This window comes from Pollicipes pollicipes, unplaced genomic scaffold (genome assembly GCF_011947565.3).
Source record: "Pollicipes pollicipes isolate AB1234 unplaced genomic scaffold, Ppol_2.1 Scaffold_4740;HRSCAF=5597_pilon_pilon_pilon, whole genome shotgun sequence".
Classification (NCBI taxonomy): domain Eukaryota; kingdom Metazoa; phylum Arthropoda; class Thecostraca; order Pollicipedomorpha; family Pollicipedidae; genus Pollicipes; species Pollicipes pollicipes.
Window position 1 is genome coordinate 32238996 of NW_023596545.1, and position 12245 is coordinate 32251240.

Sequence of the window (12245 nt, forward strand, 5' to 3'; positions counted from 1 at the left end):
CGGGGAGATGCTGTGGCCAGGTGACGGGGAGGCACTCTGGCCAGGTGACGGGGAGACGCTGTGGCCAGGTGACGGGGAGACGCTGTGGCCAGGTGACGGGGAGACGCTGTGGCCAGGTGATGGGGAGGCACTCTGGCCAGGTGACGGGGAGATGCTGTGGCCAGATGACGGGGAGGCACTCTGGCCAGGTGACGGGGAGACGCTGTGGCCAGGTGACGGGGAGACGCTGTGACCAGGTGACGGGGAGACGCTGTGGCCAGGTGACGGGGAGGCGCTGTGGCCAGGTGACGGGAAGACGCTGTGGCCAGGTGATGGGAGGCACTCTGGCCAGGTGACGGGGAGACGCTGTGGCCTCGGGGCCGGGGACACGCTGCAGCCGTGGCACGTGCGCCGCCCGCTGAGCTGCCGATGCCCCGCGGCCGACCTGAGGCCCCTCCCCCTATTAACGGCAACGCATGCTCTCCGTTTCATGTCGCCGCCGCCGCTGCTTCTGTCGCCGTCTCTGCCGCTGTCCGCCATCGTCCTCTGGACGACATCACCAGGGTGTAAGTACGGGTGCGCTCTGCGCCGGCCTCTCAGCGTGGCCAGCGGTTCGTGCCGCACGTGTCATGCGCCGTTATCAGTGTGACGGGGCACTGGGCCGGACAGCGTCGCCGCACGTGTCATGCGCCGTTATCAGTGTGACGGGGCACTGGGCCGGACAGCGTCGCCGCGCGTGTCATGCGCCGTTATCAGTGTGACGGGGCACTGGGCCGGACAGCGTCGCCGCACGTGTCATGCGCCGTTATCAGTGTGACGGGGCACTGGGCCGGACAGCGTCGCCGCGCGTGTCACGCGCCGTTATCAGTGTGACGGGGCACTGGGCCGGACAGCGTCGCCGCGCGTGCCAGCGGCGCTCTCGACGCCGGCGCCGGTCCGGTCTCCACTTCAGCACGCGGGCTTATACGGAGCCGCCGCAGCCTGCTGGCATCAGATAACAGATGACGTGGCGCGAGGCGTGCTTCATGCGTTATGACGTGTGGCGTGCGGTCACATGTCACGTGTCGCGTTAAAGGACTGGTGTCCGCTCAGGGGATTCGATGACGTCGGCGCTGGTAACAGAGACGCCGGCTCAGCATTTTGGAAGATGCTTAACAAGGCCAAATTCCGGTCTCCTGATTGCGTCCGACCCCTGCTGGCGTTTGCTCTGGCTGCGTTTTCACTGCATTCAAGCTGCTATTTAGTGGCGGTGTGGTTTCAAATGTCCTTGGTGCAAAAAGTGACGCACATTTTTTGTCCAAATGAATGTACTTCGTGTGCAACCCGGTATGTAACATGCTGATGTGTTTGTGTTTTTTTTTTTCATGTCCTTTGCGGATCGCCAATCACCAACAGTACGTGAGTACCTTTTTGACAATCGTGTTTTTGCCGGAACAATGCATTGGTTTGAACAATGGCATCCAGGCATAGGTATTGTGCTTCTTCTGACTTGCACGCGATTGCGCGGGGAAGCGCGATTGATGGGCGGCTCCAGAGGAAGGTGTGTAGGTGTTGCTGTCACGCCCCCCCCCTCTCACACTCACGTGCGACCTCACAGATGAATCGAGAAAACCTGCGAGCTGTTTTTAATGAATTGACGTTATCTAGCGTACCGTTCGTCCACGCTGCTACAAAATAGTGCAGGTCAGCAATCAACATTGACAATTCGTGGTAAACGCGGAAACATCGTCTTCATCACAGCGGAGAGGTACCCGAAGTCCCTGTCCGTTGGGGTCACTCGGGTACCTAGTGGTACTAGAGGTACCCGAAAGACGTATTGGCCGAGTAGTTGGCGCCCTCGACTTCCACGTAGGGTGCCTGAGCTTACACCTCGGTTGCGCCATGGCCCCAGAGCGTTCGCACGGCCTCTGTAGTCTGCATTGCGGCACGCCGTAGAGGGAGCGCGACGACATGTCTTGCTTTCCGCTTTTGAAAAAAGAGGTGTTTCCCATGTCCTGATGCAGTTAAAGGACTGCTTGACTTTTGTGCGGGGTTTTGAACTGAGGTTATCATTTTATGATCATTCGCTACAGTTCACAGTTGCGTACAGGTATGCAAAAACACCACGAGAAGGGGTCAAAACACGCGCACATAACAATTGCAGGTGAATTTCACACGCACAAATGAACAAGCCACCTTGAGGCTGGTTGAATTACCACGGACGCTTCTGTCCGTATGCTGCAATGCCAGTTCTGACACGGCCAAACTGGCAGCCACTTGGACGTCATAAAAACGTTCCGTGACGTTATCACGATGTCGTGTTAAGAAGCATGTCCACTAAATAGTGATTTTTTGTGTAGAGCAGTCTTGCACTCAAAAACGTACCAATGGCCGCAAGTGAACTTTTCCTTTCATATCTGATGTTCTCAACATTTTCGAATGCGGAGCATTCCCTTTTGCAGAAAATCTTGCTGTGAGAAAGAAAGGTTGGAAGTTGCCAGATGTTCGGCTTGGTCAGTTTTCCGCTGAACATAGCCGACCTCCAACATAGCGGGTCATACTGGTCAAGCAAGGATGTCAGTCATTGAAGGAGTTGGGAAAGTACTCCGCCTTTTCAGCTGCGCTCAAAGTCGCGAATGATGCAGGCTAAGCGACAAATTCGCAACACTAGGGCTTTTGAGAATAAATCATGTTCGGAATATTTGCAAATTCCGTGGCTGAATACCCAAACATGTGCATAGGTGGCATGTTTCGACCTTGCCACCGTTCAACACGATACCCACCACGGCTCTCTGCCACCTTTCGGCTTTAATAGTCGTGATTAGAGCAACCCTACCACAGCATCGTATATTGGGTGCTCGGGGGCGGGGACCTTCAGCAGTCTATTTTCCCGTGATATTGACCTTGTGACCTTGTACTCCATATGTAATATCAATGCCTCTTGGTTGCTGTCTGTTGTTGCCGGGCAGTGTGCGCCATCGTGCGATCTATAGAGCATTGCAGCTTCCTTTAAATTACTTTCAATTTTTTCATTAGCCAGCAAAGGTCCAGGACCTAGTTTATCTCTCACGCTCCGTAGTCTTTTAACGTGAGTTTTTGCGTAGACTGTCATTTGTGACCATACGCGCAGATAGAAACAAAGTGGTTGTATGGTATGTTCTAGTGATTTATATGATGGCTTGGATTACCAGGTATCATGCGGTGTATTGAAGGTTGGTTATTTCCAGGACGAGAACACAGGAATTGATAAAAGTTCGCAGCAGTTAGGATTCATCTTTTTGACGCAAGCCGTTTTGGTGAAAAGCGATATTTTCATGTTGTCATACCACAAGTTTAATAAATAAGCTTTCTTTTGGCCAATGTACTGGCTACGCGGTAGTCGTGAATTATTGCCATTCGCAGTTTCAGGACCCATAAATAATGAAATAAGATAATGCCAATAGCCTTATTTCTCGTACACTAATTAGGAGAATGCAAAGGTAGCTGGATTGCAATTTTGGCTGCATGCCTTTATCGAGACGACTAAAGAAAAACTGTTTCGTTTTGGTCAAGGCATGTAGCTAAAATATCAATTTAGTTATGTCTTTATTCTCCTGGTTACTTAACGAGGAATAAGACTGTTAGTGCAGCCTTATCTATATGCATAATGTTACTCGCAAATGTGCTTAGCTACTTGTGTAATACAAGGATTACTTACCTTTAATATCTGTTTTACGTCAATTAGTCAATCAAGTATGAAAACCAACGACATAGTTGTTTTAACACAAACACCGGTGAATGATGTGACTAATTTGCCACAAAAGTTTATTGTCACGTGCTTGAAAGCGAGCATAGCACAAAAACAGGCAACTTACGTCTGCAGCTTTACTGATATCATTTGGTAAAACCAAGGTAGTGAATTTGTGTTGCCTTGGATATGACAGTCGTGTAATATGACTCACGCTCGTCAACATGGATGATCCCCAGACACTTCTTCAAACAAACCTTCCAGAATGTTTTCAGCCGTGTACTATGGGATTGCTAGCTGTCAGCGCACAGAAACGCTCAGATTGCTCCCAGCGTGCACTTTTAAGCCCCGCTCTTCAACCATGTCAGCGGCATTGGGACCGTGGCGTTGTGGTGCGATAGTTGCAAGAAATAACGGGGCTTATAGAGTAGGGTTGCAATTTGCAACCCTAATCTGAGTAGGTTAGGGTTCAAAATTGTTTGTAGTCAATGAGAAGGAAAGATACGCTGTTGTTCATACGCCCATGTTAGTATGGAACGCTACGTATTTATGTTGCGTTGTTGGGCAACACGTTTGCCGTGACCGTGAGAAGTGAAGTCAAAATGTTTTTCAGCATCCATAGGCGAATCTTGAATGGTCTTTCAAGAGATGTTCAATGTCAAGAGGGACCGTCGCCACTACAGGCTTTCGCGCAAACCCGAGTGCGCAATCGTCACATTTATGACAAGCTTGGCGATAAATCAGCCCTCACATTTTTCTACGCTGCTGCGGCACTGTCCGTCATGTTGTTTTTGCACATGTGCAAGTCACGCTGATGCCAAAGAGCGAAATAAAGAATAAAAAACCTTATTGTCCTCCGAGCACATGCCCATTGTGACATCCCCACTTGAGTTTCGCGTTTTCACACTTGTGGAACAGTTTGGCTGACGCGATGGGGCTAATGCTGCTGGTAATGTGTGGATCGTTTCTGATGTGCTGTTCTTGTTAAGCACTTTAGCGCCATGCATCTGCTTTTCGTCGCCGATGAATTCACCGCTGCGCTAACAATAATGATTTGTGCCCTAGAAAGGACACAATTCATGAAGAGTTTCAGACCATACCTGAAAACTGCCAATTACTGGCCAATAGAATGTGCTATTTTTTCTACGCTATTCACGTACCCAGCGTCATAGACATGTAATGCCACATAGCCAGCGTATCCGGTCTGGCCGAGGTACACATGAATTCCTCAGTTTTGAACCGCCGGTGTTAGGAATGCGGACAACCTGTAATCAGTTGCTTGCACATGCAGCAGAGATCGCCAAATGCCGCGACTCCATGGGCTCGGGTAAAGCGTGGGCAACATTCTGTATCGAAACCTGCTGGTGAAGCTGACGGCGTCGGTCACCACTTCTCCAGTTCGGTCCACTCAAGCCTCATTGCCGACGTTCGCAGCGGCGTTGGCATGCCCTGCCTACAGAGCGCTGGTTTTCATTGACGTAGTGAGCATCAGTGGTGCAGTGTCCGCAGACCTGCCGCTCTGGAGCTGGCGGCACCTCGGCCGACCCTGATCCGGACAGTTTGGTCCCCCCTTGCCCGGGTCCGCGGCCTGGTGTGCGTTCCGTCCTCTGTCTGGTACGGGGCCGCTTGGTCTTGCCTTCTGGTCGCGTCGGCAGACGTGCTGGTGCCGGGGCCGTGCCGGTGCCCGGCCGGGCCGGTGCGGTGTCGGAGCTGTGCCCGTGCCGTGCCGGTGCGGTGTCGGGGCTGTGCCCGTGCCGTACCGGTGCGGTGTCGGAGCTGTGCCCGTGCCGTGCCGGTGCGGTGTCGGAGCTATGCCCGTGCCGTGCCGGGCGGTGTCGGAGCTGTGCTGGTGCCGCGCCCGTGCCGTGTCGGTGCTGTGCCGGTGCCGTGCCGGGTGATGTCGGAGCTGTGCTGGTGCCGTGCTGGTGCCGTGTCGGTGCCGTGTCGGTGCTGCATTCGAGTCGCATCCGAACCGTATCGGAGTTGGGTGTGATGCTTAGAGACGGCCAGGCCCGTTTGCAATTCTCGTGTTGGAAGCATCTCACCGTGTGGGGCGCCGGCTACCGTGGAAAATGCGCCCTGGTTTCCGTTGCCCGGGCTTGCCTGGACTTGCGAACAAATGTGGAAGACAGTCTGCGCTATCTACAGTGCGGCGTTCCGTTTCATTCTTTTCTGCTTTGAGTCTTTTGCCAAGTTACACGGTGAGCTTATGTTTTCTCGCTGCAAGAAATGAAGACAATCCGGGTCACGTGACAAGGTAGCATACTGGACACATTTGCGATATTTTTACAGCATTTTCAACATTTTCAAGTTGACACGGTCGACACGTTGAATGCAGTGTCGTGTTGAGGTGCGCCTCACTGCCGAATGCGAACATTTTCCTCGTGTATAGAAGTGTAGCAGGTCACGGCACAGACGCGGCTATACAATCCGTCCAATGTCATTATCCGGGTGTGACGGAGTGCCCAGCGTTGATTCCTGGGCACGTCGGAGAGATAAGCTTCTGTGGTGAGATTGAGATCTTGGTGGACCTATCGGTTCTTGGGCACGACCATGAACCCCTGCGCTGCGGCAGATACTAGGGACGCGGGGCAGCCGTGAACCCCCGCACCGCAGCAGATCCGGGGGGAGGGGTAATCGTGAATCTCCTACACTGCGGGGAATCCTGAGGGAAGGCCGTGAACTCTACCTCCACCCCACCCGAATCCACCGGACACAGCGCTGACCGCAGAGGCCGAACACAGCGCTGACGGCGAAGGCCGGACACAGCGCTGACGGCGAAGGCCGGACACAGCGATAACCGCAAAGGTCGGACACAGCGCTGACCGCAGAGGTCGGACACAGCGCTGACCGCAGAGACCGGACACAGCGTTGACGGCAAAGGCCGGACACAGCGCTAACCGCAAAGTCCGGACACAACACCGATCGCAGAGGCCGAACATAGCACCAACCGCAGAGGTCGGACACAGCACTGATTACAGAGGCCGGACATAGCACCGACCGTAGAGGTCGGACACAGCGCTGACCGCAGAGGCCGAATATAGCACCGACCGCAGAGGTCGGACACAGCGCTGACCGCAGAGGTCGGACACAGCGCTGATGGCAAAGGCCGGACACAGCGATAACCGCAAAGGCCGGACACAGCGCTGACTGCAAAGGGCGGACACAGCGCTGACCGCAAAGGCCGGACACAACACTAATCACAGAGGCCGGACACAGCGCTAACCACAAAGGCCGGACAGCGCTTACCGCGAAAGCCGGACACAGCGCACTAAGACGCCGTCGTCCAGCGGATCCGGGTGAGGTCTGACGCCCCCCCCCCCCCCCCCCACCCCATCGGTACATGCGATAAAGGTAGACGGCATGGAGCCACGTGACGTCACCAAAATGGCTTGTCGTCCGGCTTTTTTCTGTCCGCTGATAGCGATGGCAAGTACCGTGTGACGTCTCGTGCATTGCATGCCAGGTGCGCTCTTTTGAGCCTGCTGAGGCGTGCTGCCTGAGACAGCAGCGGCGCGGATCTGTTGAATGATTGAAGTCTTAAGTCGAGAAGTTGATCATCGTAATAAATGAGTGGTACGAATTTTCTGATAACGAGGAGGGATTTCGATTACAGTCTACGAAAAGAAACGGAAACTACTAGGCGCGTTTATAAACCTCCAAGCGATATAAGTGACAGGCCATGCACTAACAGAGCAATAGACAATCTGCTGCCACGACACGACACGACAGCGTGAGGGTCATGACAGCGTCATGGGACAACCGATGACGGTGGCCGGAGGGCGGCCGGGAGAGCCGACTGACCGGAGAGCGGACCGGCCGGCGTCCGGGGCCGCTCGCCCCGGTGCGTGGCCGTGCCCGCCGCCGAGCTCGAGACGCCCCTGGTGCCTCCCTCCTCGCCTTGACACCGGCGCCGACGCGTCCGTGCGTCTCCGTCTTCCACCTTTCACTAAGTGCGTGGTCCTGAGCGGTCCGTTTGGGGAGCGGTGGAGCGGGCGTCTGCCCCCGCTTCCCTCCATTCCTCCCTCTCCTTCGCCTTCACCACGCCCTTTTAGATAGCTCCTGCCGCGTGACGCAGCACGAAAGCCTTTATGCTGTGCAATTTCTGTATTTTCATCGTTGAAAAGTTGGAAAACACCTCCTGGCCTACGAAGGTCAAGTTATGTGGAGAAAGGCAAGACGAGATGATGCTACAGCATGTTAGATTAACAGCATGTTAGATTAATTTCTGCTACACAACGCCTATCAATGATGATGGTTTGGGCTTTTGAGCGTGCCGACTACCCTGGTCATATGGCGCGCATTACACAGTGCCCGTCAGCATGATGGCTATCTTCAGAAGCGCCCTCAAAAGTATGGAAGGCTCAATTGACGCTGGCATGTCATTGGTGGCCATATATGTCGTTTGATCCGAGCCCCGAAAAACGAGGAATTCGAAGAGTTCTCCGTCCTGTGTTATGTAGGATTTTTGTTGCGCTGCATGTTTGATACCGGTCTTCCCTTCTGAACGTGCTCCAGCTGCTGTTATCCAGCCGCTTACACGGACAGCGCATGCCTTAAGCGATGCGTGCGTGTGATTTCCTTATCTGCCGATAATTTACAGAAAGCAATCGTCACTTTTCCTTTCCGTATTTGGCCCTGTGGGTCCGCCTGAGCAGGTGGCTTTGGACCGGTCCTTCGCCAGCCTGCTACGATCTGGCCGTCGCTGTTCATTTCCCTGCAAATGCTCACGGTCGGCTTCTCAACTTTGGCTGACTGGCACGGCTCATTATGTCAACAGTCAGAAACGCGGGCGCGTTTTGAAACCGGGAATTATATAGCGGGACTGGGTGATGGGCTGAGGAACTCGTTGCTGATTCCAGTAACCAAAGGTAAGGTACGTGTGTTAATTTTTTTCTCTCTCTGCTCGGAGCGGAAGTCATGAGTCAAACGGCTTCGCTGTAATGGGCAGGGAACACTCCTGCTCCCACAGCCAGCAAGCTGGTTGCGTGGCATGTGCTTTTGGCATGTCAAATGCTACGCGCAATCGATGTAAGGCGATTTTTTCGTCTCATTCTGCAGCTGCTCTGTGTAACTGCCGAGCCCGAAGGCACAATTATATCATCATCCATCATCAAAGCAACCAGAACGACTTTATCTGCAAAATGGAACGAGAGTCGCATGCGGTTAATCGTTGAACATTCGCAATAACGGACAATAAACCGAAGTGGAGTCCGCATGTTCCGGGGCGGGACTGCTCATCGTGGAACAACCCACTACCGCCCTGTCACGCATGCGCATAATGACCTCACAAGGCCGTACGCCTGTCCCGCGCGCGGCTAGCGGGAAACGGTCCCAATGTGTTGTCAGCATGAACGACACTGACCGAAAACTCGGCAGCCGATGTCTTCTAATTGCACTTCACTTTAAAGCATGTGGGGGGTAGGCAGCACGCCGTTTCCTGGCACCGCCCGCTCGTGGTCACGCAGGGGCGCGGGAGCCGGTGAAGGGCGCCGCGGATGCGTTGGCCCTTGTGAAGTCTAGCATTGACCTCTTCATTTCCAGCGGTACTCCTGTAGTGTTGGGGGCAAAATGTGTGCAAAGTGCGCGTTGGTTCCGCCCCGAGCTTTTCGTGAGGTCTGTAACCCTGTTTTGACGTGTTCCATTGGCCAGGTTGTGCTGCGGTGGCGTTTCCTACCTCATTATGATGCTTCGCATCCCGCAGTAGCGACAATTGGCGGAAATAGGACCCGCTGATTTAAACTAGCGTTTTGTTTTCGCAGCCGGTATCATTGAGCTTCATGTGCTTTCACTGCTGGGATCATGGCTTTGTGGAGATAGGCGTCGTAAGGCATCGCGAGAGCTTCAACTCATGTCTTGTCTTATCCATGTAAGTCCCATGGTACAGGTTAAAGGAAGAGTGCAAAATCTGTGAGTTGACAAACTACTTAGGGACTTCGCAAACGACCGAACTGACCAGGGAGGTCACGAATTCGCTAGTGACCTGGCAAACTCACTGGTTGGTGAGGGAATTTGCAAGAGCCCTAGGAAGTTCGCAAGCTTCGTAGGTAGCTCACAAAACAGCTAGGTTATTTGCCAAAGGAGACGTTCATCTCACGGGTACCAAAATACCTACAATCGGGGCGTATTTAAAGAAGGTGCGGGAAAATGTGGCCATCTTTTAAATTTACTTGCGTTGACATGCATGTGAAGAAAAAATGTGAGCTACGAAAAATTTGAGGGAGAGTCATTAAACATCGATTTAACGTTAACGGAGGTCTAAAACGTGCGGTGCTTCAGTGAAAGGCAATAAATTTTGTACCGTTTCTTCACAATAAACTGGGCTGTGCCTGATAATTTTGGGCGATGTCCCTCGCGAAATCTCGCATACGTTGCTGACCCTGTAACAATTAAACTTCTCAAAGTGTTGATTCATTTTTCGTTCTTACGGCAAAACACTCCATTCAATTGATTTGAGATGCTGTGGGATGCTGTTGCTGTGAGATTTTCTCACTTCAATTTCTTAATGATTCTTGCATTCCGTTCGACTACCACCTCACGCTGAATACACCGGTCACCTCTCTTCCACCCTTATTAACAACCTACAAGACACACATGCCTTTTTGACCTACTTATTTTTTAACGAAGCGCCCTGATGACGCCGATGGGTACACTTGAACCCATTCACAAACGTTTCTTTATTTGGTGATAAGTCACAGCGCAGAAAGCTTTTATAACCGGGATCTACCAGCTAACCCCAGGTCACGACGTGGATCAGGAGGGGTAGTCCTTCATTCTGGCTTAATTCCAACTTGGCACTCGTATTGTGTATTTGGCAAGTACATAAGCCATTAAGCCATAGTACAATGCAACCACGTTTGTTGATATGGTGGAAAATAAACGCATGAATCACCGACACTTACCCTTATTTTGGTAGTTTTTGTGTGTCAAATGTCAGGGGATTACGTTTGGAAGTTCGTCCGATACAAAAGGCTCGACAACACTGTTATATAGTGTGGCACCTGGTGACGCCCCAGAACACTTTATTGCTGTGTTGGGTGGGACCTCTTCTGACGTGGAATGATTCGAGCACCAGCAAGCACTCAAAGAACTGTAACCTGAAAGTGAAGTTGTTTCTGAAAATGAAGCCACGGTGGAACGAGATGCACGGTTTGCGAAACGGCCTCGTGTGTACAATAGTCGTTGAAAAACTGGTGTAACTGAATCAGTGCCATTAAACATAGTTCATCGGCCAATGTTCAGGCGTAATGTGACTGCACACAGCTGAGTCCAGCTACAGCTGGAATGTTTCCGTCCTGGTTGCAGTGGGGTTCGGAGGAGGGACCCGAACGTGGGTCGGAGCCCCACAGTGAAGGGTTAGAGGTTAACGCAGTTTCGGAAGCGCACCACAGTGGAGGGTGCGTTGCTTTCGGTGATACACGGCTGAGTGTCACGAACTGTTGACAGCATAGGTGCCTTGCACATTGTATTTGTGTTTCTGAATGCCGTAGTATCGGACCAGGCTAATAGGCCTCGCAGTTTTAATCATTCACTGTTAGTCTTTCGGCTGTTCCAGGAATAAACATAGCGTTCTTGGACTCGGCAGAAGGTTGGTCTTTCGGCTGTTCCACGAATAAACATATCGCTATTGGACTCTGCAGAAGATTGTGAGTTGCATGCCCACCGACCGTTCAAGCCAAACACGTGTAGGAACAGGAATGTATGGACGGACATCAATGCGTAGGCGCCATTCAATTTGCCTTACGCGAGATCTGTGAGGGAGTGGTTAGCGCTCCATCGCGCCCCTTTGGACAGAGATAATATGTTTATTGAACAACCAATGGTTACGTTTAGGATATTAGCTTTTAAACGACATGCGAGACGTGGAATCAGCAAGGCCACTGCAGCGAAGCCAGCGAAGGACGCGTGACAAGCTGGCAATTACAAGAAAGTTCAGTGGCATGCGTCCCGTTCGCCGCACGCTTGGACCGCCTCCAGCGGACCGCGAACGTGCCGGCCACGCCGTTCACGTGTGCGGCGCCGGCCCCCGGTGTATGGGGAGCGCGGGGCGGGCCGCGTCAGCCTCTCGGCGGGAGACGCCGGCGCGCTGAGGCCGAACCCGGCCAGCGGCGGCCGCTCGGCGGGAGACGCCGGAGCGCTGAGGCCCAACCCGGCCAGCGGCGGCGGCGCGTGTTTACGGGCCGTGACTGATGGCCCCAGCCATGCTGGGTGTCGGGCGGAGCCTCGCCGTGGCAGTCGCTCGCTCGCGTGGCCGGAGCGGAGCTCACGGCCGAGCTGACGTGGGTGGAGTGGTGGACGCCGCGGTCTTCCGATCATAGGTTCAGTGGAGCCGGGACAAGGCTGTGTGAGGAGCATGGCAGTCCTCTGAGGACAGGTCCATTGGAGCCGGGACAGGGCTGTGGGAGGATCATGGCAGTCCTCTGAGGACAGGTCCATTGGAGCCGGGACAGGGCTGTGGGAGGATCATAGCAGTTCTGTGACGACAGGGGCAGTGGGGCCGGTACAAGGCTTTAAGGGTATCGTGTCTTTGGAATAATTGTTGTGGCCCTACGAGTTCCTC

At 53.4% G+C, this 12245-nt stretch overlaps 1 protein-coding gene across 1 annotated transcript in view; it reads left to right on the forward strand.

Moving 5' to 3' along the window:
- Nucleotides 1-1363: 1363 nt before the first annotated feature.
- The window catches only part of LOC119098482 (uncharacterized), a gene marked incomplete at its 3' end in the record, with an annotated part of 21922 nt that continues 11040 nt past the window's right edge, over nt 1364-12245 (forward strand). Inside the window, exon 1 of the mRNA XM_037221407.1 lies at nt 1364-1377. The remainder of the gene's footprint in view (nt 1378-12245) is intronic.